Source organism: Scyliorhinus torazame, chromosome 5 (genome assembly GCF_047496885.1).
Source record: "Scyliorhinus torazame isolate Kashiwa2021f chromosome 5, sScyTor2.1, whole genome shotgun sequence".
NCBI lineage: Eukaryota > Metazoa > Chordata > Chondrichthyes > Carcharhiniformes > Scyliorhinidae > Scyliorhinus > Scyliorhinus torazame.
In genome coordinates this window covers 92,716,860-92,744,544 of record NC_092711.1, presented here as the reverse complement: position 1 = coordinate 92,744,544, position 27,685 = coordinate 92,716,860, and the positions used below count along the sequence as shown (strand labels likewise).

Sequence of the window (27,685 nt, the reverse complement as noted above, 5' to 3'; positions counted from 1 at the left end):
TCCAAACCCATTCCACCATCTGCACCATTTCTTTCCTCCACTCCCAGTTTTCTCCCTCCCTCTCCTCTGCCTGGGTTCAGTTCTCCAGCTCTTGTCTGCAGACTGACAAAAAAAAATCAATGGGTCTTATTGGGCGGTTTGGGGCCTCCACTCACCCGCCTGAGTCCAGCTTGATACCCGCACTGCGCATGCTCCAGCTCACAATGGCAGCAATTGATGGCAGGTGCCGACCAAGAGGAAGAGGGCATGCCAGGTCTGGTTTTACCAGGCCGACCGGACGCCATCTTGGGAAAGGAAGTCGGGTCTTTTGTGCTTGGAGCAGAGCGCTGCGGCGGCCATCTTTGTTAGGGATGAAGGATTGGGCGGGGCTTCCTGCCCGGTGACAGAACCCGGGTCAGTCGGGCGACCGCCACCACCTTGGGAATGGTAGTCGGGTCTTTTGTTCGGGGAGCGGAGCGCTGGCGCGGCCATCTTAGTATTGGAAGAGGAAGTGGGTGGGGTTTCCATTCCGGTGACAAGGCCCCGGGTCACCCGGCGGCATCTTGTGGCGGGATTTTCTATCCGGGTCTTTAGTGAAGGACACTAAGCTGGAGCGGAGGTTGAAAAGTGTTCAGAGGAAGGTCTGAAATCAGATTTACAGCCAGATATCTGTAAGAACCACAAAGTTCACATTCAGTATGTTTGGAAAGTACAATCACAATGCTGCAAACACTCAGTTCTGAAGAATCAGATTGGTTTGGAAATGTTAACTCTCTCTCTCTCTTCACAGAAGCTGCCAAACCTGCTGAGGATTTCCACAACTTTCTGTTTTCACTTCACATTTCCAGCTTCCGCAGTGTTTTACTAAAATTATTATGTTTCTGAAATTTTGTTACATAACCAGTTGAGAGTAAAACAATTGTCACCATTTAAATGTCCAAATCAGTGATATTTATTTATTTAACTGAGCTTGGGCTGTTTCGGAGCAATGTCAGAAATCGCTTCACAGGAAATATAGTGAAATCTGGAATTCTGTCAGTAGAAAATTTAAAAAACTGAGACTGATTGAAGTTTGTGAGGCGAGAGTATTAAGGGTTATAAAATGAAGGGAGCTGGGTGGGCTGAACAGACACATCAGGCATCTGCACGCTGTGGCTTAATGTCTGTGGTTGAACTGATTGTGGTTTTGTTTTAATAATCTTTATTGTCACAAGTAGTCTTACATTTGCACTGCAATGAAGTTAGTGTGAAAAGCCCCCAGTCGCCACATTCCGATGCCTGTTCGAGAACACTAAGGGAGAATTCAGAATGTCCAATTCACCTAACAGCATGTCTTTCGGGACTTGTGGGAGGAAACCGGAGCACACAGAGGAAACCCACGCAGACACAGGGAGAACGTGCAGACTCCGCACAGACAGTAACCCAAGCCGGGAATTGAACCTGGGACCCTGGCGCTGTGAAGCAACAGTGCTAACTGCTGTGCTCCTGTGCTACCCCTTAATTGGAAGAAAGGAAAGCTCCCTGATCAGTCCTGACTTCCTATTTCATTGGCAATCCCGTGGGACCGTGAATAACTTGTTTCCGCTCCGAATCGATGAGTTCTGAGGTGGCTTGGCAGGGGATTTACCCTGGAAACCGGCTGCCATCGGTTGTGGAGTGAGATGCATGCAGATACGGAGAGAATGTTCAAACTCCACACAGATTGTGCCTCGGGGCCGGGATCGAACCTGGGTCTTCGCCGCCTTGGAGCAGCAGTGCTAACCACTTGTGGAGCTTGGGGAGTCCTGTCCAGCCAGCAGGGTACATGTGTGGCTATCTTAGTGAAGGGATGTTGGGTAGGTGGGCTTCAGGCCCGTGACCTGGAGAGAAAATGATGGACTCATTGATTTTATTCTCAGTCTGCAAACAGAAGCTGGAGAACTAAACCAAGTCAGAGAAGTGGGAGATAGAAAACTGGGAGTGGAGGAAATAAACTTAACTGGATTCTGTATTGGGAAGAGGGTTGGGGAACAAAAATGTTCCACTGAAACTGGAACTTCTGTTTCAAATTTCTATCCAGGACTTACAATAATGACATTTGTCAACTCCTTTTACAGGATAGAAGTGGATTCAAGATCTGACAGAGCCATTTGATGCACAGGATTTTGATATGGAAGGAGAAATGTTTGTCTGTTCGGTGTGTGGGAAAAGATTTCAAACATCAGTGTGACTGGAAAAGCACTGAGAGACACATACATATACCCGAGTGAGAGTGTGCCAGTAGGTGGACTGTGGAATGAGTTTTAACCAGTTGCAAAGCTTGAAAAATATTCACAGCGGGAGAAACATGTGTCTGTGTGGATGAAGATTTAACTGATCTTTCACCCTGGAGAGACACAAGGACTCTGGCACCATGGAGAAACAGTGGAAATGTGCGGACTGTGGGAAAGGGTTCAATTGGCCATCCCAGCTGGAAACTCATCGACGCAGTCACACTGGGGAGAGACCATTCACCTGTTCTATGTGTGGGAAGGGATTCAGAGAGTCATCCAACCTGCTGCAACACCAACGAGTTCACAGTGACCTGAGACCTTTTAAATGCCCAGGCTGCGGGAAGTGCTATAAAAGTTCTGGGGACCTGATGTCCCATAAACGTGTTCACACTGACGAGAGACCATTCGAGTGCTCTCACTGTGGGACTGGGTTCAGGAAATCATCTGAACTGACTGTACATCAGCGAATTCACACTGGGGTGAGGCCGTTCACCTGCTCCATGTGTGGGAAGGGATTCATTAATTCATCCAACCTGCTGAGACACCAGCGTATTCACTCCGATATGAGAACTTATAAATGTGCTGACTGTGAGGAGAGCTTTAAAAGCAGCGACAATCTGCTGAGACATCGACGCACTCACAGTGGAGAGAGGCCATTTATCTGCTCTGTGTGTGGGAAGGCATTCACTCGATCAGCCGCATTGCTGACACACCAGCGGGTTCACAGTGGAGAGAGGCCATTCTCGTGCTCTGTGTGTGGGAAAGGATTCACTTGTTCATCCCACCTGCTGAAACACCAACGCACTCACACTGGAGAGAGGCCGTTCACCTGCCCCGAGTGTGGGAAGAGATTCACTGCTTCATCCCACCTGCTGACACACCAACGCACTCACACTGGGGAGAGACTTTTCACCTGTCCAGTGTGTGGAAAAGGATTCACTCAGTCGTCTAACCTGCTGACACACCAACGGGTTCACAGGTGATAGCAGAGATTGGATTCTTGTTTATTGCTGCTGTAATCACATTGAGGATTGAATGTGTGGGTTAATCCTGAGGTGTGTAAGAAATGTGTCCCAGCCGCTCTCTCTAGGGTTCAGAGCTCCGAGACACGGAACACAAGCTCCTTTACAACTGTGTTCAGAGTCAGGGAGAGCAATGGTGAATGCTGGAAACCTGCTGTCAGATCAGAGATTGGTGTAAAACTGGGATCTGTTCCTGACTGAAAGTGAAACAGCAGTTTTAAGTTTATAATCTGAAACTTTAACATCATAAAATGTCCCAAGCTGTTTCACAGGTTATTAAATGTTTGATCAGGTGGCATGTGGCACAGTGGTTAGCACTGGGACTACGGCACTGAGGAGCTGGGTTTGAATCCCAGCCCTGGGGTCACTGTCTATGTCGAGTTTGCACATTCTCCCCCCACAACCCAAAGATATGCAGGGTAGGTGGATTGGCCAGGCTAAATTGTCCCTTAATTGGAAAAAAATAATAATTGGGTGCTCTAAATTTATTTTATATAAATAAAACGTTTGATCAAAGGGATAGATTTTCAGAAGTATCTTAAAGGGGGAGAGAAGTTTGGGGAAGGTATTCCGGAGCTCGGAAGCTGAAAGCACGGCTGCCAATGGTGGAGGGATGGATGTGGGTGGGGGATGAGGAAGGTGTCAGTAATTGGAGCAAGTCATTAGAAAAGCTAATAAAATGTGATTGTTGTGATTATTGAGGTTAAGCTGCAGCTGAACAGGGCACAGAGAGACCCCAGCAGCAGCATTGTGAACAGCACTGAGAGACCCCAGCAGCAGCATTGTGAACAGCACTGAGAGACCCCAGCAGCAGCATTGTGAACAGCACTGAGAGACCCCAGCAGCAGCATTGTGAACAGTACTGAGAGACCCCAGCAGCAGCATTGTGAACAGCACTGAGAGACCCCAGCAGCAGCATTGTGAACAGCACTGAGAGACCCCAGCAGCAGCATTGTGAACAGCACTGAGAGACCCCAGCAGCAGCATTGTGAACAGTACTGAGAGACCCCAGCAGCAGCATTGTGAACAGTACTGAGAGACCCCAGCAGCAGCATTGTGAACAGCACTGAGAGACCCCAGCAGCAGCATTGTGAACAGCACTGAGAGACCCCAGCAGCAGCATTGTGAACAGTACTGAGAGACCCCAGCAGCAGCATTGTGAACAGTACTGAGAGACCCCAGCAGCAGCATTGTGAACAGCACTGAGAGACCCCAGCAGCAGCATTGTGAACAGCACTGAGAGACGCCAGCAGCAGCATTGTGAACAGCACTGAGAGACGCCAGCAGCAGCATTGTGAACAGCACTGAGAGACCCCAGCAGCAGCATTGTGAACAGCACTGAGAGACCCCAGCAGCAACATTGTGAACAGCACTGAGAGACCCCAGCAGCAGCATTGTGAACAGTACTGAGAGACCCCAGCAGCATCATTGTGAACAGTACTGAGAGACCCCAGCAGCAACATTGTGAACAGGGGCTGGTTTAGCTCACTGGGCTAATCGCTGGCTTTTAAAGCAGGCCAGCAGCACGGTTCAATTCCCGTACCAGCCTCCCCGAACAGGCGCCGGAATGTGGCGACTAGGGGCTTGTCACGGTAACTTCATTGAAGCCTACTCACGACAATAAGTGATTTTCATTTCATTTTCATTTCACTGAGAGACCCCAGCAGCAGCATTGTGAACAGCACCGAGAGACCCCAGCAGCATCATTGTGAACAGCACTGAGCGACCCCAGCAGCAGCATTGTGAACAGTACTGAGAAACCCCAGCAGCAGCATTGTGAACAGCACCGAGAGACCCCAGCAGCATCATTGTGAACAGCACTGAGAGACCCCAGCAGCAGCATTGTGAACAGCACTGAGAGACCCCAGCAGCAACATTGTGAACAGTACTGAGAAACCCCAGCAGCAGCATTGTGAACAGCACTGAGAGACCCCAGCAGCAGCATTGTGAACAGCACTGAGAAACCCCAGCAGCAGCATTGTGAACAGTATTGGTCTCCTTACTGAAGGAAATATGTAAATGCAGTAGAATCAGTTCAGAGATGGTTTACGAGACGGATTCCAGGAATGGGCTGGTTGCCTTCTGAGGAAAGGTTGGAGAGGTTAGGTTTATATCTAATGGTGTTTAGAAGAGTAAATGGCAAATTGGTCGATCCTTTCAGATCCTGAGGAGTTTTACTGGGTGGGTGTGGTGAGGATGTTTCTTGTCGGAGAATCTCGAACTCAGGGTCACTATTTAAAACAAAGGAGTCACTCATTTAAGACGGAGCAGAGGAGATTTTATTTCTCTCCGTGGGTTGAGAGTCTCTGGAACCCTCTCCTTCAAAAGGCAATAAAAGCAGAATCTTTGAATATCTTTAAGATACAGTGAGATATGTTCTTGATCAACATGTAGATGAAAGTTTATCCAGGAGTGGGCAGGAATGTGGGGCTGAGGTTACAATCAGATCAGTCATTATCTTATTGAATGGCGGAGCAGACTCGAGGGGCCGAGTGGCCAACTCCTGCTCCTATTTCATATGTTTGAAGAATTGGAGGCTGTCGGAGTTTCCAGAGACTGTGTCATGGAGAGAGTGGCTGCCTCCATGGTGTCCTCAAGCCCCCTGTTTACCCTGCCTGCCTATGATGACAGGCCCGGAGCTAAGGGTTTCACCGGCCACTATCGTATGAGTGGGAGTCAGGGCAGATCATGAGGCAGGGCTTCTTCCCCAGTGACAGGCCCAGGTTACCCAGCCAACCGGCTGCCATCTTGGCAGGAAGTAGTTTGCATGAGTGGCCATCTTTGTGAGGAAAGAGGGAGTGGGCGGGACTTCAGAAACACACTGGTCTGAGCAGCATTTTAAAACAGAATTCACTTCCCCAGAGAGCAGGGCGGCTGGGTCACCGGCTGAGTTAGTAACTCTGATATTTGATCCACTGGGCAGTCATAGGTTATGGGGACGGGGAGAGAAGTGGAATGAAGGGCAGAATCAGATCAGCCTGAGGGGCTGAATGGCCCACGCTGTTGCCATTTCATATGACCTTATAAAGCTGGCACTGTTCAGCGAGCGGGGCAAGTGTGTGACCAACTTGGTGAGGGAACAGAGTGGGCGGAGCTTCAACAACCCAGTGACCAGCGGAGAAAATGATTGAAGGAGAGTTTGTGAGACGGAGTTAAATCTTTTGGGAATCAAGAGAGGAAAAAAATACCCAACAGATACGAGAATTGTCTGCTCTGAATTGCTGCCCTCTACTGACAGTGGGAACTTCTGTAAACTCCTTTTTACAGGGAAATGGAAATGGCTTGTCACGAGTAGGCTTCAAATGAAGTTACTGTGAAAGGCCCCTAGTCGCCACATTCCGGCGCCTGTTCGGGGAGGCTGGTACGGGAATTGAACCCGCGCTGCTGGCCTTGTTCTGCTTCACAAGCCAGCTGCTCAGCCCACTGTGCTAAACCAGCCCCATATCAGAAAGGTATCAGAAAGGGAGGATTTTAAGATCTTTAAGAGTCATGCTACTCATCAGGACTTGAATATCATCGACTTGCAATGTGGAAGGAGAAATATTTGTCTGTTCTGTCTGTGGGAAAGGATTTGAAACATCAGTGTGACTGGAAAAGCACCGAGACGCACATACCCGAGTGAGTGTTCCTGTGAACGGACTGTGGAAAGAGATTTAACCAATAACACAGCCTGAAAAACCATCACACCATTCACAGCAGGGAGTAATCCCAGGTTTCCTCCAACCAGGAGAGACACAAGGACACCGGGACCATGGAGAAACTCTGGAAATGTAGAGATTGTGGGAAGAGATTCAGTTACCATCACAGCTGGAAAACCATCGACAGTCACACCGGTAAAAGGAAAATTATCTGCTCCGTGTTTCTCAGTCATTCTCCCCCAGTCACACCGGCTAGTTCACGCTGAGGAGACCTTTCAGCTGAATTTCCTGTGAAAGAGGTTCAGGTGTTCATCTAACCTCACTGCACACCAGCGAATTCACACTGGGAAGAGACCGTTAAACTGCTGTGTGTGTGGGATGGGATTCACTCAGACAACTACTCTGCTGATACATCAGTGAGTTCACACTGGGGAGAGACCGTTAAACTGCTCCGTGTGTGGGAAGAGATTCACTCAGTTAAACAACATGCAGAGACATCAGTAAAGTCACTAGTGAGAAGACATTCATATGCTCGGTCTGTGGGAATGGATTCAGTCACTCATGTAACCTGCTGACACACCAGTGTATTCACACTGGAGAGAGGCCGTTCGCCTGCTGTGTGTGTGAAGGGATTCACTCAGTCACAACACCTGGTGACACACCAGAGAATTCACACCGGGGAGAGGCCGTTCACTTGCTCAGTGTGTGGGAAGGGATTCACTTGGTCACAATACCTGGTGGCACACCAGCAGGTACATAAGTGACTGTGGTGTTGGGATTCTGCTGTTAATCACATCCAGGATTGACAGTCTGACAATATTTACTTTCTTCCTTCTAATGTTAACTGGCTGGAGTTTAATATTCCAGATATATCGCTGCTTTTTGTAATGGCAGTGTCCATTTTAAAAGCATCATCTGTGATCTTACTCCTCAATTCAAGAACTTCCAAAGGAACAGTGAACAATAAAATTATTAATTTTTACTCCACTCCTGAATTAGTCTTTTGTATAAACTCTACAATTCAGTGGCTGAACGCTTCCTCTGATTAACATCTTCAATTAGAAAATGCTGTGGGAACGGTAGCACAGTGGTTAGCACAGTTGCTTCACAACACCAGGGAGCCAGGTTAGATTCCTGGCTTGGGTCACTGTCCGTGCGGAGTCTGCATGTTGTCCCGTGTCTGCATGGGTTTCCTCCGGGTGCTCCGGTTTCCTCCCACAAGTCCTGAAAGACGTGCTGTTAGGTGAATTGGACATTCTGAATTCTCCCTCAGTGTACCCAAACAGGCGCCGGAATGTGGCGACGAGGGGCTTGTCACAGTAACTTCATTGCAGTGTTAATGTAAGCCTACTTGTGACAATAAAAGATTATTTTATTTTTAAATATTTTCCTGTTAAGAGTTCCTTGACAAAACAGAACATGGTTAAAAAAAACTCACAGAAAGTTACTTGAGGATCAAAGACAACCAGAGTAACAGGATGTTCACAATGTTCTGGGTCCCAAATGGATTCCCTTCAGCTCCTCTCTACCCTGTTCCCGTGACTCCCCGCTTTGGATACAGGGGCGCTGAACCCTGGGGGTCACATCACCATCAGCCCATCACCGTTCCAGCCCCTGCCCCTGATTGGCTGGAGGTCCAGTTCCTAGTCAGTCCTCCAGCATCTTCCTGTCTCTATTAGTGCGAATCCCATGGCAGTTTCCCACTGGGGTGCGGGCCCCGTTGTTATTCTCAGCTAAATTCAGCCCTCCGCTCCATCACTTCACTGTCATTGACATGAGCAATAGAGACAGAAAGATGCCCGAGGCTCGAATTGGAAGACAAAATTTGTGGATTAAGATCTCCATAAAGAACATAGAACATACAGTGCAGAAGGAGGCCATTTGGCCCATCGAGTCTGCACCAACCCACTTAAGCCCTCACTTCCACCCTATCCCTGTAACCCAATAACCCCTCCTAACCTTTTTGGTCACGAAGGGCAATTTATCGTGGCCAATCCACCTAACCGGCACAACTTTGGACTGTGGGAGGAAATCGGAGCACCGGAGCAAACCCACGCAGCCACGGGGAGAAGGTGCAGACTCCGCACAGACAGTGACCCAGCGGGGAATCGATCCTGGGACCTTGGCGCTGTGAAGCCACAGTGCTATCCATTTGTGCTACCGTGCTGCCCAAAGGTCAGCAACTTCTTAGAAAAAAAAATCAAATTCTAAGTCAACACAACGGGACTTCAAGTTTTATGACTTTTAATGCAACAAACAAACTAGAAGCTACTTTAACTCGGAAACCTACTCAGTAAACTATAAAGTGGAACTTTGCCCTTTTACACAATCTAAAACGCATTTCCTGATTATAGTTTAGTCTGCCCTGGAAGTCGAAACTTAATTGTCTCAGAATCAGTCCAAAGTGATGATTCATTCCCGAGGATTTACTTCCGTTCTTTTCACAGTCTGGCAGCCTTTAATCCCAGAACTGTCTTTCACAGGGAAAGATTAGCCAGCTGCCAGAAAACCGAGTGTCGGCACAAATAGGCCATTTTCTGGTTGGCAAGATGTAATGAGCGGTGTGTCACAGGGATCAGTGCTGGAGCCTCAACGTTTCACAATTCATATCAATGACTTTGATGATGGGACCAAAGGTATGGTCACTGAGTTTGTTGATGATGCAGGAAAAAAGGAAAATGAGGTGGTGTTGCTCGGATAAGGGATGGCATCAAAACATTAGTAAAGGTGGATCTCAGATCAGGAATACAAAACGTGAAGGGCAGCACAGTGGCGGTGGTTAGCACTGCTGCCTCATGGCGCCGAGGTCCCAGGTTCGATCCCAGCTCTGGGTCATTGTCCGTGTGGAGTTTGCACATTCTCCCCGTATCTGCGTGAGTTTCGCCCCCACAAACCAAAGATGTACAGGTCGGTAGATTGGCAACGCTAAATTGCCTCTTATTCCGGGAAAAAAAAAAGGAATACAAAATGTGGAATCTGTTTGGGTGGAGCCAAGAAACAGCAAGAGGCAGGAAATATTGGGAAGAACTGCTCATCAGATTGGATTTGGGTTTATCACGTACCGAGGTACAGTGAAAAGTATTGTTCTGCATACAGATCTTTCCATACATGTAAAACATAGGACATACAATAGATGCACAATGTAAATACGATAGATACACAATGTAAATACATAGACAGCAGATGAAGTTTATGAAGTGTAGTACTATTCAGTACAGAAGATGTATGAAGAGATCAGATCAGTCCATAAGAGGGTCATTCAGGAGTCTGGTAACAGCGGGGAAGAAGCTGTTTTTGAATCTGTTTGTGTGTGTTCTTAGGCATCTGTATCGCCTGCTCGATGGAAGAGGTTGGAAGAGCGAATAAACCAGATGGGAGGGGTCTGATTATGCTGCCCGCTTTCCCCAGGCAGTGGGAGGTGTAGATGGATCTATGGATGGGAGGCAGGTTTGTGTGATGGACAAGGCTGTGTTCACGACTCTCAAGTTTCTTACGGTCTTGGGCTGAGCAATTGCCATACCAGGCTGCGATGCAGCCAGGTAGGATGCTTTCTATACATCTGTAAAAATTGGTAATAGTCAATGTGGACATGTCGAATTTCCTTAGTTTCCTGAGGAAGAATAGGTGCTGTTGTGCTTTCTTGATCATAGCGTCGGTGTGTGTGCACCAGGACAGATTGTTCGTGATGTGCACACCGAGAAATCTGAAGCTGTCAACCATCTCCATCTTGGCACCATTGATGCAGACGGGTCTGTGCGACACTTCCTGAAGTCAATGACCAGCTCCTTAGTTTTGCTGACGTTGAGGGAGAGATTGATGTCATTGCACCACTCCACTAGTTTGTCTGTCTCCCTCCTGTACTCTGACTCATCGTTGTTCAAGATCAAAACAGTAGGGGTAGTGTGGGACATGGTATTAATCAGGAGATTAGAGAAGCATGTAGCATGGGTAAAAAGGTAATGGGTGATTTCAATCTGCATATAGACTGGGTAAACCTAATGGGCACTGATGCTGTGGAGGACAAGTTTCTGGAGTGTGTTAGGGAAGGTTTTCTAGAGCAGTAAGTTGAGGAAATGACTAGAGAACAGGCTCTTGTTGATCTAATATTATGCAATGATAAAGGGCTAATTGATAATCGTGCTGGAAAACAACCTTTAGGGATGAGTGACCAGAATATTGAATATGAGGTATTCCAATCTGAAGCCAGGGTATTAAGTTTGAAGAAAATTATGAAGGTAGAAGGGGCAAATTAGCTGAGGTGGATTGGGGTAAATCCATTAAAAGGTGTGACAGTCCACAGGCAATGGATAGACTTTCAATCATTATTACACAGTTTACATTCCTTCAAGGCACAAGAACCCCAAAACGACAGAGAACCATGACGACCAGAGGAAGTGAAGTTTTGTATAAGATTGAAAGAAAAGGCCGATAAAGTTATCTGAAATAGGAATAAACCTGAGGATTGGGAGGATTTTAGAATACAGCAAAGGACCAAGAAACTGAGACAGCGAGGGAGAATAGAATATGAATATGAACTCGCAAAATACATAAAAATGGACTGTAAAAGTTTCTATAAGTACGTAAAAAGGCAACGTTTAGCTAAGACAAAGGATTGTCCGACACAGATAGAGTCAGGAGAATTTATCGGGCAGCACGGTAACACAGTGGATAGCACAGTTGCTTCACAGCACCAGGGTCCCAGGTTCGATCCCCTGCTGGGTCACTGTCTGCGCGGAGTCTGCACATTCTCCCCGTGTGTGCGTGGGTTTCCTCCGGGTGCTCCGGTTTCCTCCCACAGTCCAAAGATGTGCAGGTTAGGTGGATTGGCCACGTTAAATTGCCCTTAATGTCCAAAAAGGTTGGGAGGGGTTATTGGGTTAGGGTGGAAGTGAGGGCTTAAGTGGGTCAGTGCAGACTCGATGGGCCGAATGGTCTCCTTCTGCACTGTATGTTCTATAATGAGGAATAGAGATCTCTACAGCCACCTCGTTCAACGCTCTGGGATGTCGATCATTAGCTTTTGGGGATTTATTCACTTTCAGCCCCATTAATTTCTCCAGTACGACTTTTTCACCAATACTAATCTCTGCCAGTCCCTTGGTTCTCTGGTGTTTTGGGGACAATTTCTGTATCTTCCTCTGTGAAGACAGACACACATTGTTCAGTTTCTCTGCCATTTCCTTACTCCCCATTACAAACTCTCCTGTCTCTGCCTGGAATGGACCCACATTGGTCTTTGCTAATCTTTTCCTTTTCACATTCCTGGAGAAACTTTTCCAGTGGGTTTTTGTTTCTCACCAGTTTGCTCTCATATTCAATTTTCTCTCTCTCTTTATCAGTTTCTTGGTCCTCCTCTTCTGAATTCTGAAAAAGTTCCCATTCCTCAGGTTTACTACTATTTCGACGATGTTATGAGCCTCTTCCATTGATCGAATGGAACCTAACTTTTCTTGTTCGCCAAGGTTGCATCACTTTTACACAAAGGAATCTATATTTGGTGTATACATGTGAAATAAAAGTCACATACATCCCAGAGCACCATAGGCTGCTCTCCCCTTTGACAGAGAGCTGACTGGAGGTGATTTAACCCGAGGGTCAGCACACCTCAGGCGAGGGGCCTGGTTGAGAAGGCGGGGCTTTCATGAATAAACTCAGTACGGGAGTTGAATCCTCCCTGTTGGCCTTGCTCTGCATCACGAACCAGTCGTCCAGTCAACTGAGCTAACCGACCCCTGATAAATATGTAATAATTCCTTAAATATTAGGTACTCCTTGTACCAATCAGTTTCCCAGTCCACCTCAGACAACTTGCCCCTCATATCAGAATAGTTTTCTTCTGTGAGGAACACCCAGATAAATTAAACAAAAGAACCATGTAACTGCCATGGTTCATCTCCATGGCAACGTGGCACACTTTTGGGGGGGTTGCAAACTAAAATGGGAACAAATATCTTCAAACTTCCAAACACCCTTTCACTCTGTGATCCTTGTGCAATTTGAAGTCAGGTATTAGCAACAAGGCTCAAAGAGTATCAGCCCACTGGAGGCAAAGTGGTGAGACCGGCCAGTCCAGCAGAAAGGAACCCTCCGACCATCCCCACTGACCACCTGTCAGAATGAACAAAATGCAGTCCTGGATGTAGAGCAGAAACAATAACAGCAGAATCCAACCCCTGTAATCGATTGTGGAATTGTTGGTGTCACAGCAGGTGTGGTGAAACATGCAATCCTGTCTCACATTGAGAAGTGGATGGTCTCTCCCCAGTGTGAACTCGCTGGTGTCTCCGCAGGTTGGATAACTGAGTAAATCCTTTCCCACACTGAGAGCAGGTGAATGGCCTCTCCCCCGTATGAACTCGCTGATGTGTCTGCAGGTTGGAGAACTGAGTAAATCCTTTCCCACATGGACAGCAAGTGAATGGCCGCTCCCCAGTGTGAACTCGCTGATGTTTCCTCAGGGTAGATGAATCACTTAATCCCTTCCCACACTGCGGGCAGGAAAGCCACCTCTCCCCAGTGTGAACTCGCTGATGTCTCTGCATGTTCGAAGAATCAATGAATCCCTTCCCACACTGAGAACAGGTGAACAGCTTCTCCCCAGTGTGAACTCGCTGGTGTGTCTGCGGTTGGATGAACAACTGAATCCCTTCCCACACTGAGAGCAGGTGAACGGCCTCTCCCCAGTGTGAACTTGCTGATGTTTCCGCAGGGTTGATGAACCCCTGAATCCTTTCCCACACTGGGTGCAGGTGAACGGCTTCTACCCAGTGTGAACTCGTTGATGTCTCTCCATGTTGGAAAATTCACTGAATCCCTTCCCACACTGAGAGCAGGAGAATGGCCACTCCCCAGTATGAAGTTGCTGATGTGTCTTCAAGTGGGATAACCGAGTGAATCCCTTCCCACACTGAGAGCAAGTGAACGGCGTCTCCCCAGTGTGAACTTGCTAATGTCTCTGCAGGTGGTGCAACTGAGTGAATCCCTTCCCACACTGAGAGCAGGCGTACGGCCTCTCCCCAGTGTGACTGCGTCGATGAATTTCCAACACAGATGGGGAACAGTATCCCTTTCCACAGTCCCCACATTTCCACGGTTTCCCCATGTTTTGGGTCTCCTTGTGTCTCTCCAAGTTGGACAATCAGAGGAAGCCTCATCCATACACAGCACGGCACGGTAGCACAGTGATTATCACTGCTGCTTCAATAGTCCCGAAAGACGTGCTATCAGGTAATTTGGATGTTCTGATTTCTCATCTGTGTACCCGAACAGGCGCCAGAGTGTGGCGACCCAGGGCATTTAACAGTAACTTCATTGCAGTGTTAGTAAGCCTACTTGTGACAATAAAGATTATTATTAAATTAAAGTACAGCCTTGCCTCTTTGTGAGTTCCACAGTCAGTTCACTGGAACAATCTCACTCCGGTAAGTGTGTCTCGGTGCTTTTCCAGTCACAATGATGTTTGAAATCTTTTCCCACAGAGAGAACAGGAAACATTTCTCCTACATTGAAAGACCGATGATATTCAATTGAATTGAGTGATTCTGTTAAATCCTGATGTGATGTTTAGTTTGAGATTTCTTTCTGCAAATTCTCCTCTTCTAACACTGCAAAAAAAAATGGAGGAAAATGACACAATGTGATGTATGATTCTATAACTCTATACAATGAATGATGACATTTTGTTGATCACCATTACGGAGTTTAGATTTCAATTGCAATTAATGAACACTCATTAAATTTCAGCAGCTTCTCCGCTGTTCCCAGAGTTTTCAAGAAATAGATATTTTATAGAAGCAGTTAGATGTCGCACTTGGATCAAAGGATATGGAGGGGAAGGCAGGATGAGGCTATTGATTTGGATGATCAGCCAGAATAATAATGAATGGTGGTGCAGGCTCGAAGGCCTTCCTACTGCTCCTATTTACTACATTTCGATTAGCCTGAGTTCCTGGGTGACACATTCAGCGCTATTACCACTGCTCCACCATCTCCCCCAGAGTGACTGCAGGGGTTTGGATTCTGCTGTCGAGTCACATCCAGGACTAAACCATGCACATCCTGACAATGCCAGTTATTTCCACCGCATTTAATACTTCCAGTAATGAGTAAAATTTAATATTCTGTCATTGGTTTCTCTTTACTTTGTGACTTTTAATCTTCAAATAACGATTGTTTTTCGGAGATATTAAGATTTTAGGTGATGAACCAAATAGTGATTTACTTACAAAGGTGGATTCGTATTTGGGGTCCGAAGTCTCCACTGTGGCTTCCACTGGATGATTATGAGCTCTGGGTTATTAGGAGGCCTCCTCTGGGTGTTTGTGACGCCTCCCCGGTCACTCCGCCGCGTCCAGTCCTTCCCACCTCGCGGCTCCACTCACCTCCCTTCTGAACAAAAAAACGCCATCGCCATTACCCGCACTGCGCATGCTTCAGTCACAGTCTGGTCCCGCCTCTTATTCACTCTGATTGGTTGGAAGACCAGCTGCTCCCGCTCAGTCCTCCAGACACGCCCCCTCCTCCTATTGGTCTGGAGCTGCCGTCAATCACACCCCGGGCATTGTGATGTGGGCCCTGCGTAGTGCAGCTCACATCCAGGGACAGACGCTTGTTTGTCTAGGCGGGAAAGAGGTGGATAAGCGGAGGCAGCGTTAGGGGCAGTGGGTGGGAGGGGAGGCTTCACAAACACCCAGTGGAGGCCTCAACATCCCCAATAACAAACTAGCGGCACCGCCTCAACACCCAACACAACGGCAGCTGGCGCTTTCTCCCGGTGCTGGGCCCCAGTGAACAAATGTAGCTTCAGGAAGGAAATGCAGCAATGGATTTCTTCAGGAGAAATTATCTTGAACTCACTTTACTGATGCTGGAGCAGGAGGAGAGAATGGGGGAAATGTCTATCCTACACACACTGATGGATTTGTTCATGAGAAATTATCTTGAACTCACTTTACTGATCCTGGAGCAGGCAGCAAGAGGAGAGAATGGTATTTGAAGATCTGTGTTACTGGAAATAGATTGGGAGACCAAAGAAGGATTTGAAAACAGGTATACAATTTTTAAATTGGAGCTTTTAATTTGGTAGTACCAGGTATTGCGGTACCTAAGAGGTGGATGACCATTGGTTAGACCCAGGAGTCTACTGTTGGCAGTTGGACATAGTTCCGCCCTGAGAGGCGGCGTATAAGAACCGGTGCCGTCCCAGCAGCCTTCACTTTCTGTATCAAAGCTGCTGGGGAAGAGTTCTAGCAGATTAAAGCCTTCAGTTATCATAGAATTTACAGTGCAGGAGGAGGCCATTCGGCCCATCGAGTCTGTACCGGCTCTTGGAAAGAGCACCCTACCCAAGGCCAACACCTCCACCCTATTCCCATAACCCAGTAACCCCACCCAACACTAAGGGCAATTTAGCATGGCCAATCCACCTAACCTGCACATCTTTGGACTGTGGGAGGAAACTGGAGCACCCGGCGGAAACCCACGCACACACTGGGAGGATGTGCAGACTCCGCACAGACAGTGACCCAAGCCGGAATCGAACCTGGGACCCTGGAGCTGTGAAGCAATTGTGCTATCCACAATGCTACCGTGCTGCCCTCAAGTTATGAATCACTTCGTCTTGGAGAGTAATTGATTGCGCATCACCATGTAAGTCAATAAGCAGAACATTGATGGGTAAAGGAGACATCGTTTGAGATTTGATAGAGGTATTTGAAACCAATAGCCTGTTCAGAGTAGATAGAGAGAAACTGTTTACATTCATGGAAGAATCAAGAATGGGAGGATATAGATCAGAGAGAATATAGATGGAGGCTATAGTTAATTGAGGAAAGAAGCAACAGAGACATGAAGAGAAACTTTCTCACACAGAACCGAGCGAGAGCGGCTGGCCCTCCAATCAATTGGAATGAACGAAGGGTGGGGTTTTGACTGACATGCACAGTGTGGATAACTTTTCATGGTAACTTCATTGCAGTGTTAATGTAAGCCGACGTGACAATAAAGATTATTATTATAATGACCACAGCGAAAGGCTTTTATCTCGGATCTCTCGGCCTAACCATCTTCAACTGCTTCACCAATGACCTTCCATGATAAGGTCAGAAGTGGGCATGTTTGCGGATGACTGCACAATGTTCAGCACCATTCGCGACTCCTCAGATTTTAAAGCAGTCCATGTCCAAATGCAACAAGACCTGGACAATATCCAGGCTTGAACTGACAAGTGGCAAGTTACATTGGCACCATACAAGTGCCAGGCAATCACCATCTCCTTCAAGAGAGGGTCTCACTGAGGAAATTAACAGAAAGGCATGATGGGTAGTTAGGCCAAGTTAGGAGTAAAATCTTAATGTACAGCCTGCAAGTGGGATTCAAGAGAGGAAGAAGGGGGGTGGGCATTAGGTCCATTAGGACTGGTTCTTTGTGCAGAGAATGCTGGGTGAAAGGGGCCCCAGGGTCAGCTTATATGGCCAGGTCAAGGAATGTGTGAGAAAGGCCTTTGAGAATCTTGCATTTGTTACCGTTACCTTATTTGGTCGTGGGTATGTGAAACCTGACGCTGAATCCATGTATGTGAAACCAGATGCTGTGCTCCCTTTGTCTCACTCACTCTGGAAGTTTCAAGAGACGTGTTGTCTCCTGCCTTTTTATCAGAGTGAGTGGAGTTTGCAAGCTATTTGAAATAAAATAAATCAATACCTACAATCTGACTCAGGGTTTGACTGAGACCAGACTGAGGGCAGAAAGAACTCAGTATCGTCATCACCACTGCCCCTTGACATTCAATGGCATTACCATCACAGAATCCCCCACAATCAACATCCTGGAGGTTACCATTGATCAGAAACTGGACTAGCCATATTAATACTGTAACTACAAGGGCAGGTCAAAGGCTAGGAATCCTATGGCGAGTAACTCACCTCCTGCCCCCCTAAAGACTGTCCACCATCTACAAGGCACAAGTCAAGAGTGTAATGGAATACTCTCCACTTGCCTGGATGAGTGCAGCGCCAACAACACTCAAGAACCTCGACACCATCCAGGGCAAAGCAGCCCACTTGATTGCACCTCCTTCCACAAACATTCAAACCCTCCACCACTGACGAACAGAGGCAGCCGTGTGTACCATCTACAAGATCTACAAGAGTAACTCACCAAGGTTCCTCAAACAGCACCTTTCAAACCCAGCACCACTGCCATCTAGAAGGACAAGAGCTGCAGATACCTGGGAACTCCACCACTTGGAGATCCCACTCCAAGTCACTGACCAGACTAATTTGGAAATATATTGCCGTTTCTTCACTGATGCTGAGGCAAAATCCTGGTCCTCCCGCCCTCTCAGCACAGTTGGTGTACCTACAGCTCAAGAACTGCAGTGGTTCAAGAAGGCAACTCACCACCACCTTCTGAAGGGGAACTCGGGATGGGCAAGAAATGCTGGTCTAACCAGCGACGACCACATTCCTGTAAATTAAGTTTTAAAAAGTTAACAAATCTTGTGAGGAACATTCAATCAAGACATTCAAAAGGGAATTGGATTATGGCTCGAAACGAAAGAATATGCAGGGTTTGGGGGAGGTGGAGAGCCAGTGCAGACACAATGGGCTGAATGGCCTCCTTCTGTGCTGTGACAAAGCGGTTAGGCTGTGATACCGATAGCAGAGTTTTGGATTATCTGAAGTGTGTGGAGGTTGAATGTGGGAGGCTGGATAGTAAAGTTATGGCATAGTCAAGTCCAGAAGGTAACACAGAAATGGATGGGAATTTCAGGAATGTTTGAGCTGAAGGAGAGGCAAAGTTGTGCGAAGTTCTCAGGTGGAGACATCCTATCGCAGACCTTTTTTTTTTTCTCCCCTTCCCCCCCCCCCCCCCCCCCCCCCCGACTCCAAACCTATTACATTTCCATATTTCCTCCTTCTGGTGAGGGCCATCACAACCTGAATCATTAACTTTCTTTCTCTCTGAAGATGCTGCCTGAGCTGCTGAGTTTTTCGGATATCTTCTGTTTTTATTACTGAGGTGGAAATAGTGTGGTCTTGGTGATAAAGCTGATATGTTGTTGGAAGCTCAGCTGGGATGTAAACCCTGACATGAAGGTGGTAAACTGTCCAGTTCAGCCTAAGCCAGGGAGACAAAGTCAGTGGCGAATTTGTAACAATGGGTGGAGATAATGGCTTCAGTTTTCCCAATATTTAAACAGAGGACATTTCTGTTCATTGAGTACTGGATGTCAGACAAGTCAGGATGATGTGTGACTTGGAGGAGAACTCGGTGGTGCTGATGTTTGCATACTCCTGCTACCATCATTCTTCAATGTGGTGAAATTAGGTGTCTGTGAAACTTTGTCAAAGTTCAGGTTGATTTATGGGTATGTAAAATCTCTCTCTCCCTGCTAATTTCACCTTTATCTCTCTCCTCCCATAGAGACCAAAGGCTTTTGTAGATCCAAACTGGGTTAGAACAAAGAACAATAAAGCACAGGAACAGACCCTCCAGCCCTCCAAGCCTGTACCAGTCATTATGCCAACTTTTGCCAAAACCCTCAGCACTTCCTTGTGCCATATCCCTCTATACCCATCCTATCCATGTGTTTGTCAAGATGTCTTTTGAACACCGTTAATGTATCTGCTTCCACAACCTCCCCTGGCAACGCATTCCAGGCACTCACCACACTCTGCGTAAAAAGAACTGCCTTGCACATCTCTAAACTTTGCCCCACGGACCTTAAACCTATGTCCCCTGGCGACTGACCCCTCCACCCTGGGAAAGAGTGCTTGCCATTCCACTCTATCCATGCCCCTCTTAATCTTGTAGACCTCTATCAGGTTGCGCTTCAACCTCCATCTTTCTAATGAAAACAATTGAATCTATCCAGGCTCTCCACATAGCTAACACCCTCCAGACCAGGCAACATCCTGGTAAACCTCCTCTGCACCCTCTCCAAAGCCTCCACATCTTGCTGGTAGTGTGGCGGCCAGAATTGTGCGTAATATTCCAAGTGCAGCCTCACCAAGGTTCCATACAACTGTAGCATGACTTGCCAGTTTTAATACTCAATGCCCCGTCCAATGAAGGCAAGCATTCCGTATGCTTTTATGACTACCTTGTCCACTTGTGTTGCCACCTTCAAAGACCTGTGGACATGCACACCCAGATCTGTATAGGTTGTAGTTCCTTTCTCCGAAGGTCATTAGATAGGGCTTTCTCCGAAGGTCATTATATAGGACAGCACGGTAGCATAGTGGTTAGCACAATTGCTTCACAGCTCCAGGGTTCCAGGTTTGATTCCCGGCTTAGGTCACTGTCTGTGTGGAGTCTGCACGTTCTCCCCGTGTCTGTGTGGGTTTCCTCCGGTTTCCTCCAACAGTCCAAAGATGTGCAGGTTAGGTGGATTAGCCATGCTAAAATTGCCCTTAGTGTCCAAAAATTGCCCTTAGTGTTGGGTGGGGCTACTGGGTTATGGGAATAGGGTGGGGGGGTGGGCTTTGGTAGGGGGCTCTTTCCAAGAGCCGGTGCAGACTCGATGGGCCGAATGGCCTCCTTCTGCACTGTAACTTCTATGACTATAAACAGTTGGATTTTTACAACAGTCCAACAGATTTAAGAGTCACTGTTTCCTAGTGCTGGCCCACCTTGGCCTCTCCCCAGTGTGTGTGTGCTGGTGTGTCAGGGGCACTACCGACTGACACACCAGTTTACATGTGACTGCAGAGGTTAGTTTTGCTGTCATTACTGCTATCTGGGGGACTCGCCATTCTCCACTAATTCCCATTTTCTGTCTTTCTGGTGAATGCTAAAGGTCTGTGAACTTGGTTTCTGCATAAATTAGTTCCAAACTGTATTGGCCCTCCAAAATCCAGCCTCCATGTCTGCATAGTAAATAAAATCAACTGAAAAGGTATTTCTTTTCAGAAACATAAAATTAATCACCCAACACGCAATTCAAAATGATGATCCTGAGATTAAAGCCTCATTATCTACCCATTCAACTACATGGACTGTGACAAAACTTGCTTCACAAACGCTTACCTCACTATATCCAGCCTAAGGAGCTGGACGCACATAAAGTCTCATTGAGATTTCAGCCCTATCACAGTTGGGATTTGGGAAAATTGTTGTCATAGAATCAGAATTTACAGTGCAGAAGGAGGCCATTTGGCCCATCAAGTCTGCACCGGCCCTTGGAAAGAGCACCCCACTTAAATCCACGCTGTCGATGAATTATGTTTATTTCTGTATGTTACAGTGCCACACTGAAATGCTTCGGAGGCATTTCGATTACATTGCCACTTGGTGTGTTCTGGGCAACATTCAGACATGTTAAATGTTTAATTTTAGCATTGGAACGCCCAAGGGAAATGCTTATATTGCACGTTCCAATGCAGTATGTGAGACCACAGAGCTTTTGTTAGATTTAAACTCCCTGACCATAAAAGCTTGAAGAATAGTTGTACATATGTGGGTGAAGTACATATGCACAATTGCTTTCCGATCGGGTGTCGGGGTTACAATGAGCAAATATTAACTGATTGCACATATCCATGGCGGGTCATTTACCCATCATTCCTGGCAGTGGAGAAAGCCCCCAATCTGCAATACAGAGGACTGGGACGCATGCGCAGTCGCACACAGTGTGGAGCATGCGCAGAGGGATGACGCTGAACAGAGGGTTGTTTGTTGCTCGGCCGCCGGTGAGAAGGGGAAGCGGCGGGTGGGCGGAGCGGGTTCATTAACACTCAGTGTGGGCCACAAACCCCGAATAACAACCTGCAGGTCCCGCGGTTACAGCTCGAGACTTTTGACCGGAAACAGGCCCCGGTTAAAGGCCACCATCTTGGTTACGTGGCGAATACGGTGCCTGAGGGGCCATCGTGGTGGCACAGAGAGTGGGCGGGGCTTCTGGGCCCCAGTGACCAGGAGAGAAAATGACCGTATCGCTGATTTTTGTTCTCGCTCTGCCCAGAACTGCATCCAGGCAGAGGCGAGGAAGGGGGGAAATGTTGAAGTTGAGGAAATAAATGATGAGATGGGTATGAATTCAGTTCAGGGAGGAGAGAGAGAGAGTGCAAGGACAGGGATTTACAACTTTTGGGGAAAATGAGATGAAAAATATTACATAGAATCTCGACTTGTCTATTCTGTGTTTCTGTGCTCTCCACTTGTGAAATGTTTTGTAATCTGCTTTTGCAGGCTATTAGAAGGGGAAGGTGACTGGAAGGAACATCATTACAAGATCTGACAAGATTTATCCGGATCTGAATAATTTTTGAAGAAATAAGGATCTGAATATCACTGGCCTTTGAATGTGGATGGAGAAACGTTTGGTTGTTCTGTCCGTGGGAGAAGATTTCAAACACCAGTATTTGGAAAGGAACCGACACACGTACACCTGAGGGAGAGTGTTCCAGTGAACTGACTGTGGAAAGAGCTTTAACCAGTTCACAGTCTATTAAAAAAATCACACCATTCACAGTGAGGAGAAACTGTACATGTGTTCTCTGTTGATAAGACTTCAATTGATCATCTAACCTGGAAAGACACAAAGATACAGGCACTATGGAGAAACGGTGGAAATGTGACGACTGTGGGAAGGGATACAATTATCCATCCCGGCTGGAATTCCATCGACGCACTCACACTGGGGAGAAGCTGTGGAATTGTGGGGATTGTGGTAAACGATTCAATTCTCAATACCAGCTGGCAAACCATCAACGCAGTCACACTGGGGAGAGGCCATTCACCTGTTCTCTGTGTGGGAAGGGATTCACCCAGTCAGCCTGTCTCATGTCACACCAGCGGTTTCACACGGAGGAGAGGCCCTTCAGCTGCACTGACTGTGGACAGAGGTTCAGGCATTCATCCCACCTCAGTAAACACCAACGTGTTCACACAGCGGAGAGACTGTTCACCTGTTCAGATTGTGGGAAGCGATTCACCGTATCCTCTGACCTGCTGAAACACCAGCGAATACACACTGGGGAAAGGCCATTCACCTGCTCAGTATGTGGGAAGGGATTCACTCAGTCAGCCAATCTGGTGGTACACAAGCAAATTCATACTGGGGAAAGGCCATTTAGCTGCACTTCCTGTGGAAAGAGGTTAAGATCGTCATCTGAACTCACTGCACATCAGCGAGTTCACACAGGGGAGAAACCATTCACTTGCTCTGTGTGTGGGAAGAGATTCGCTCAGTCATCCCACTGCCTGACACACCAGCGAGTTCACACTGAGGAGAGGCCATTCACCTGCTCTTCCTGTGGAAAGAGGTTCAAGCATTCGGGCAACCTCAAAGCACACCAGCGGGTTCACACTGGAGAGAGACCGTTCACCTGCTCCGTGTGTGGCAAAGGGTTCCATTGGCTATCCAGCCTGCTGACACATCAGCGAGTTCATAAATAACTGCAGGGGTTGGGTTCTGCTGTTATTACTGCTGTTAATCACATCCAGGATTGATAGTCTGACAATACTGTGTTTGTTTTTGCTGATGTTAACAACCCTTATAGCTAGATGGAGTTTCATATACTGGAGATGTTGTCACTGGTTTTCGAGACTTGCAGTGTCTCTTTTTAAAAACACCACCAGCTATCAGAGCTTTCAACAGGATCCTGTTTATAATGAAATTATAAACTTTTACGTCAACCTTAATTGATCTCTGATGTAAAATCTACAAATCAACATCTGAAAGGCTCCACTGACTAATATCTCCAGTTAGAAAGTGCTGATTAATTCATGCTGACAGTTCTTACTGACTTACACACAATGATACCTCTGTCATGAAATTAAATGATCAAGATATGGTAAACAAAACAGCAACGTTTTTCACAGATACATCAAAAAAGCTTCAATAATCAACATTGATATTGACGGTTTGGAAGTCGCTGAGTTGAATAATTTCTGACACAGCAGCAGCAACATTTGGTAAAGTTGGAACCCACAACAAAGACTGGTTTGAGCCCCACTCAGCAGAGATGTCATCTGTCATTGATGTCCGGCGAAGATGGAATTCCAGCTGAACTGATCAAACACGGAAAGTCCCATTGACTGTCACACTTACATGACCTCCTCCTCCTCTGTTGGACAGTAGAATTTGTTCCCCAGGATGTGTGATGCAAAAATCATCACAATGTACGCATACTGTACTCCCTGTACACACATGGCTGTGTGGCAAAATTTGGCTCCAACTCTATCTACAAGTTTGCTGATGACACGACCATAGTGGGTCGGATTTTGAACATCGATGAGCGCATGTCCACATTGACTCTTACTAATTTTTACAGATGCGCCGTAGAAAGCACGGATAGGAGGGAGATAGGAACCTAGAGGAGTGGTGTAATGACAACAATCTCTCCCTCAATGTCAGCAAAACTAAGGAGCTAGTTATTGACTTCAGGAAGCAAAGTATCGTATACACCCCGTCTGCATCAATGGTGCCGAGGTGGAGATGGTTGACAGCTTCAAATTCTTAGGTGTACACATCACCAACAATCTGTCCTGATTCACCTACGTCAATGCTATGGCTAATAAAGCACAACAGCGCCTATATTTTCTCAGTAAACTAAGGAATTTCGGCATGTCCACATTGACTCTTACCAATTTTTATAGATGCACCTTAGAGAGCATCCTATCTGGCTGCATCACAGCCTGGTATGGCAACTGCTCGGCCCAAGACAGTAAGAAACTACAGAGAGGCATGAGCACGGCCCAGTCCACCACGGAAACCCACCTCCCATCCATTGATTCTGTCTACACCTCCCGTTGTCTTGGGAAAGCGGGCAGCAATATCAAGGAACATTCCCATCCAGGTTATTCTCTTTTCCAACTTATTGCATCGGGCAGGAGATACAAAAGTCTGAGAACGCGAACCAACAGATTCAAAAACAGCTTCTTACCCACTGTTACCAGACTCCTGAACGACTCTCTTATGGACTGAACTGATCTCTTCACGCATCTTTTCCACTGAGTAGGACTGCACGCTGTATGCTTCACCCGATGCCTATGTCTGTGTATTTACTTTGTGTATTTATTGTATCTGCTATGTTTTTCATGTATGGAATGATTTGTCTGGACTGTACGCAAAACAATACTTTTCATTGTACCTCGGTACACATGACACTAAATCCAAATCCAACAATATACAAAGGCACTCACAGCGCTGAGGACCCGGGTTTGATCCCAGCCCCGGGTCACTGTCCATGTGGAGTTTGCATATTCTCCCCGTGACTGCATGGATTTCACCTCCACAGCTAAAAGATGTGCAGGATAGGTGGATTGGCCACACTAAATTGCCCCTTAATTGGGCACTCTAAATTTATTTTAAAAATGTATATATAAAGACAACAGAGAAGACCATAGAAATTACATAAGCATCAAATTCCATCGTGTCGTAGGGAAGGACTTTGCTAGGGTCACGTTTGAAAGGCTCCATCTATTTGCAGACTGTTTATCCAGAAGCACAGTGCAGTTTCTGTGCTGGCGGATCTACAGTGAACATGATCTTACATAGAAACAAACATAGAAAATAGAAGCAGGTGGAGGCCATTCGGCCCTTCGAGTCATTCATTATGACCATGGCTGATCAATACCCTGATCCCGCCTTCCCCTCATATCCCTGGATCCCGTTGCCCCCAAGAACTGTATCTAATTCCTTCCTGAAATTACACAACGTGTTGGTCTCTCTCTGGGTGAAGAAATTTCTCACCTCAGTCCTGAAAGGTTTACCCTTATTGTCAAACTGCGACCCGGCGTTCTGGACTCCCCACCATGGTTGATTATTTACACAATAAGATCCTGATTGTTGATGCAATGGGCTTCAGACTGTTAATGTAATGGTATCTTGATTGTTAATGTGTCGGTATCCTGAATCTTAAAGAGATAGGAGTCTGATTATTAATGTAGCAGGATCCTCATTGTTGATGAAATAAGATTCTGATTATTAATGTGATAGTATCTTAATTATTTGTACATTATGATCCTGATTATTAATACTTTATCATTCTTATAATAAGTGCATTATGATCCAGATTCTGAATACACTATGATCCTGATTATTGAAGAAATCGACTTTCCAGATAAAAATGAACACTGACCTTTTATATAAGTTTTTTTTGTTGCAGCAATTGGTCCCCAGAGAGTCCTCCAATTGGACACACCTCACCAACATCAAAAAAACTGAGAGGCTTTAAAGGAACCTCACGGCAGCCATTGCTATTTGAGAGCTCCCAAGGCCAAAATCCCATCTCGCCAACCACATTGGGGGTCATGACCCTCAGTTTGGGAAGCTCTGACTTGCACTGAGATTCTAAAATGGGGACAGGCTTTTAAAGCTTTTTAAATTCATTTACAGAATGTAGGTATCACTGGTTGGGCCAGCATGTATTACCCATTCCTGGTTGCCCTTCAGAAGGTGGTGGTGAGTGGCAGTCCTTGTGGTGTAGATACACACACTGTGCTGCGAGGGAGGGAGTTCAAGGATGTTGCCCCAGCGTCAGTGAAGGAACGGCTGATATATTTCCAAGTCAGGGTGGTGAGTGACTTGGAGGGGAACCTCCAGGTGGTGGCATTCCCAGCTATCTGCTGCTCCTGTCCTTCGAGATGGTAGTGGTAGCGGGTTTGGAAGGTGCTGTCTATGGCAACTTGTTGAGTTACTGCAGTGCATCTTGTAGATGGTACACACGGCTGCCACTGTTCGTTGGTGGGGGAGGGTTTGATTGTTTGTGGAAGGAGGAGCAATCAAGTGGGCTGCTTTGTCCTGGATGCTGTTGAGCTTCTTAAGTGGTGTTGGAGCTGCACTCATGCAGGCAAGTGGAGTGTATCCTATCACACTCCTGACTTGTGCCTTGTAGATAGTGGACAGGCTTTGGACGGTAAGGAAGTGAGTTATTCGCCATGGATTTCTAGCCTTTGACCTGCCCTGGTAGCCGCAGTATTAATGTGGCTCGTCCAGTTCAGTTTCTGATCAATGGCACCCCTCAGGATGTTCATTGTGGGAGTATCCGCAATTGTAATGCCATTGAATGTCAAGGGGCGATGGATAGATCCTCTCTTGTAGGAGATGGTCATTGCCTGACACTTGTGTGGCACGAATCTAACTTGCCACTTGTCAGCCCAAGCCTGGATATTGTCCAGGTCTTGCTGCATTTGGACATGGACTGCTTCATTATCTAAGGAGTCGCGAATGGTGCTGAACATTGTGCAGTCAACCACAAACATCCCCACTTCTGACCTCATGACGAAGAATGTCATTGATGAAGCAGCTGAAGATGGTTGGGCCGAGGACACTACCCTGAGGAACACCTGCAGTGATGTCCTGGAGCTGAAATGATTGACCTCCAACCACCACAATCATCTTCCTTTGTGCCAGGTACGACTCCAACCAGTGGAGAGTGTTCCCCCTGATTGCCATTGACTCCAGATTAGCTAGGGCTCCTTGATGCCATACTCGGTCAAATGCTGCCTTGATCTCAAGGGCAAACACTCTCACCTCACCTCTGATATTCAGCGCTTTTGTCCATGTTTGAACCAAGGCTGTAATGACTGCAGGAAGACATCCATAGACTGATCAGCGGGCCAGAAAAGTAGCAAACTGAGGTCAATCCAGAGAAGCGCGGGGTAATAAATACATTTGGGGAGGGTCAACACGGCAAAGGGAAAGAATATGAATGGTATGATAGATGTAGAGGAACTGAGGGGCGTAAGAGTGCATGTCAACAGATCCCTGAAGGTGACAGGAGAGGTAGATACGGTGATTGTAAAGGCAGAGAGGATACTTTGTTATTCACGGGGACATAGAGTA

At 46.9% G+C, this 27,685-nt stretch overlaps 1 protein-coding gene and 1 long non-coding RNA gene across 2 annotated transcripts in view; one reads left to right on the top strand and one right to left on the bottom strand.

The window, feature by feature from the left end:
* Window positions 1–9,118: 9,118 nt before the first annotated feature.
* LOC140421484 (uncharacterized) overlaps window positions 9,119–27,685 on the bottom strand; it is a 33,762-nt gene continuing 15,195 nt past the window's right edge. The window contains exons 3-4 of the transcript XR_011946842.1: window positions 15,117–15,279; window positions 9,119–14,495 (exon numbers count right to left, since the gene is read on the bottom strand). The gene's annotated coding sequence lies outside the window, so the exon portion shown is untranslated. The remainder of the gene's footprint in view (window positions 14,496–15,116; window positions 15,280–27,685) is intronic.
* On the top strand, window positions 15,547–25,972 carry LOC140418940 (uncharacterized). The gene is made up of 2 exons (XR_011945430.1): window positions 15,547–16,539; window positions 22,084–25,972. It is a non-coding gene; the product is annotated as an uncharacterized lncRNA (long non-coding RNA).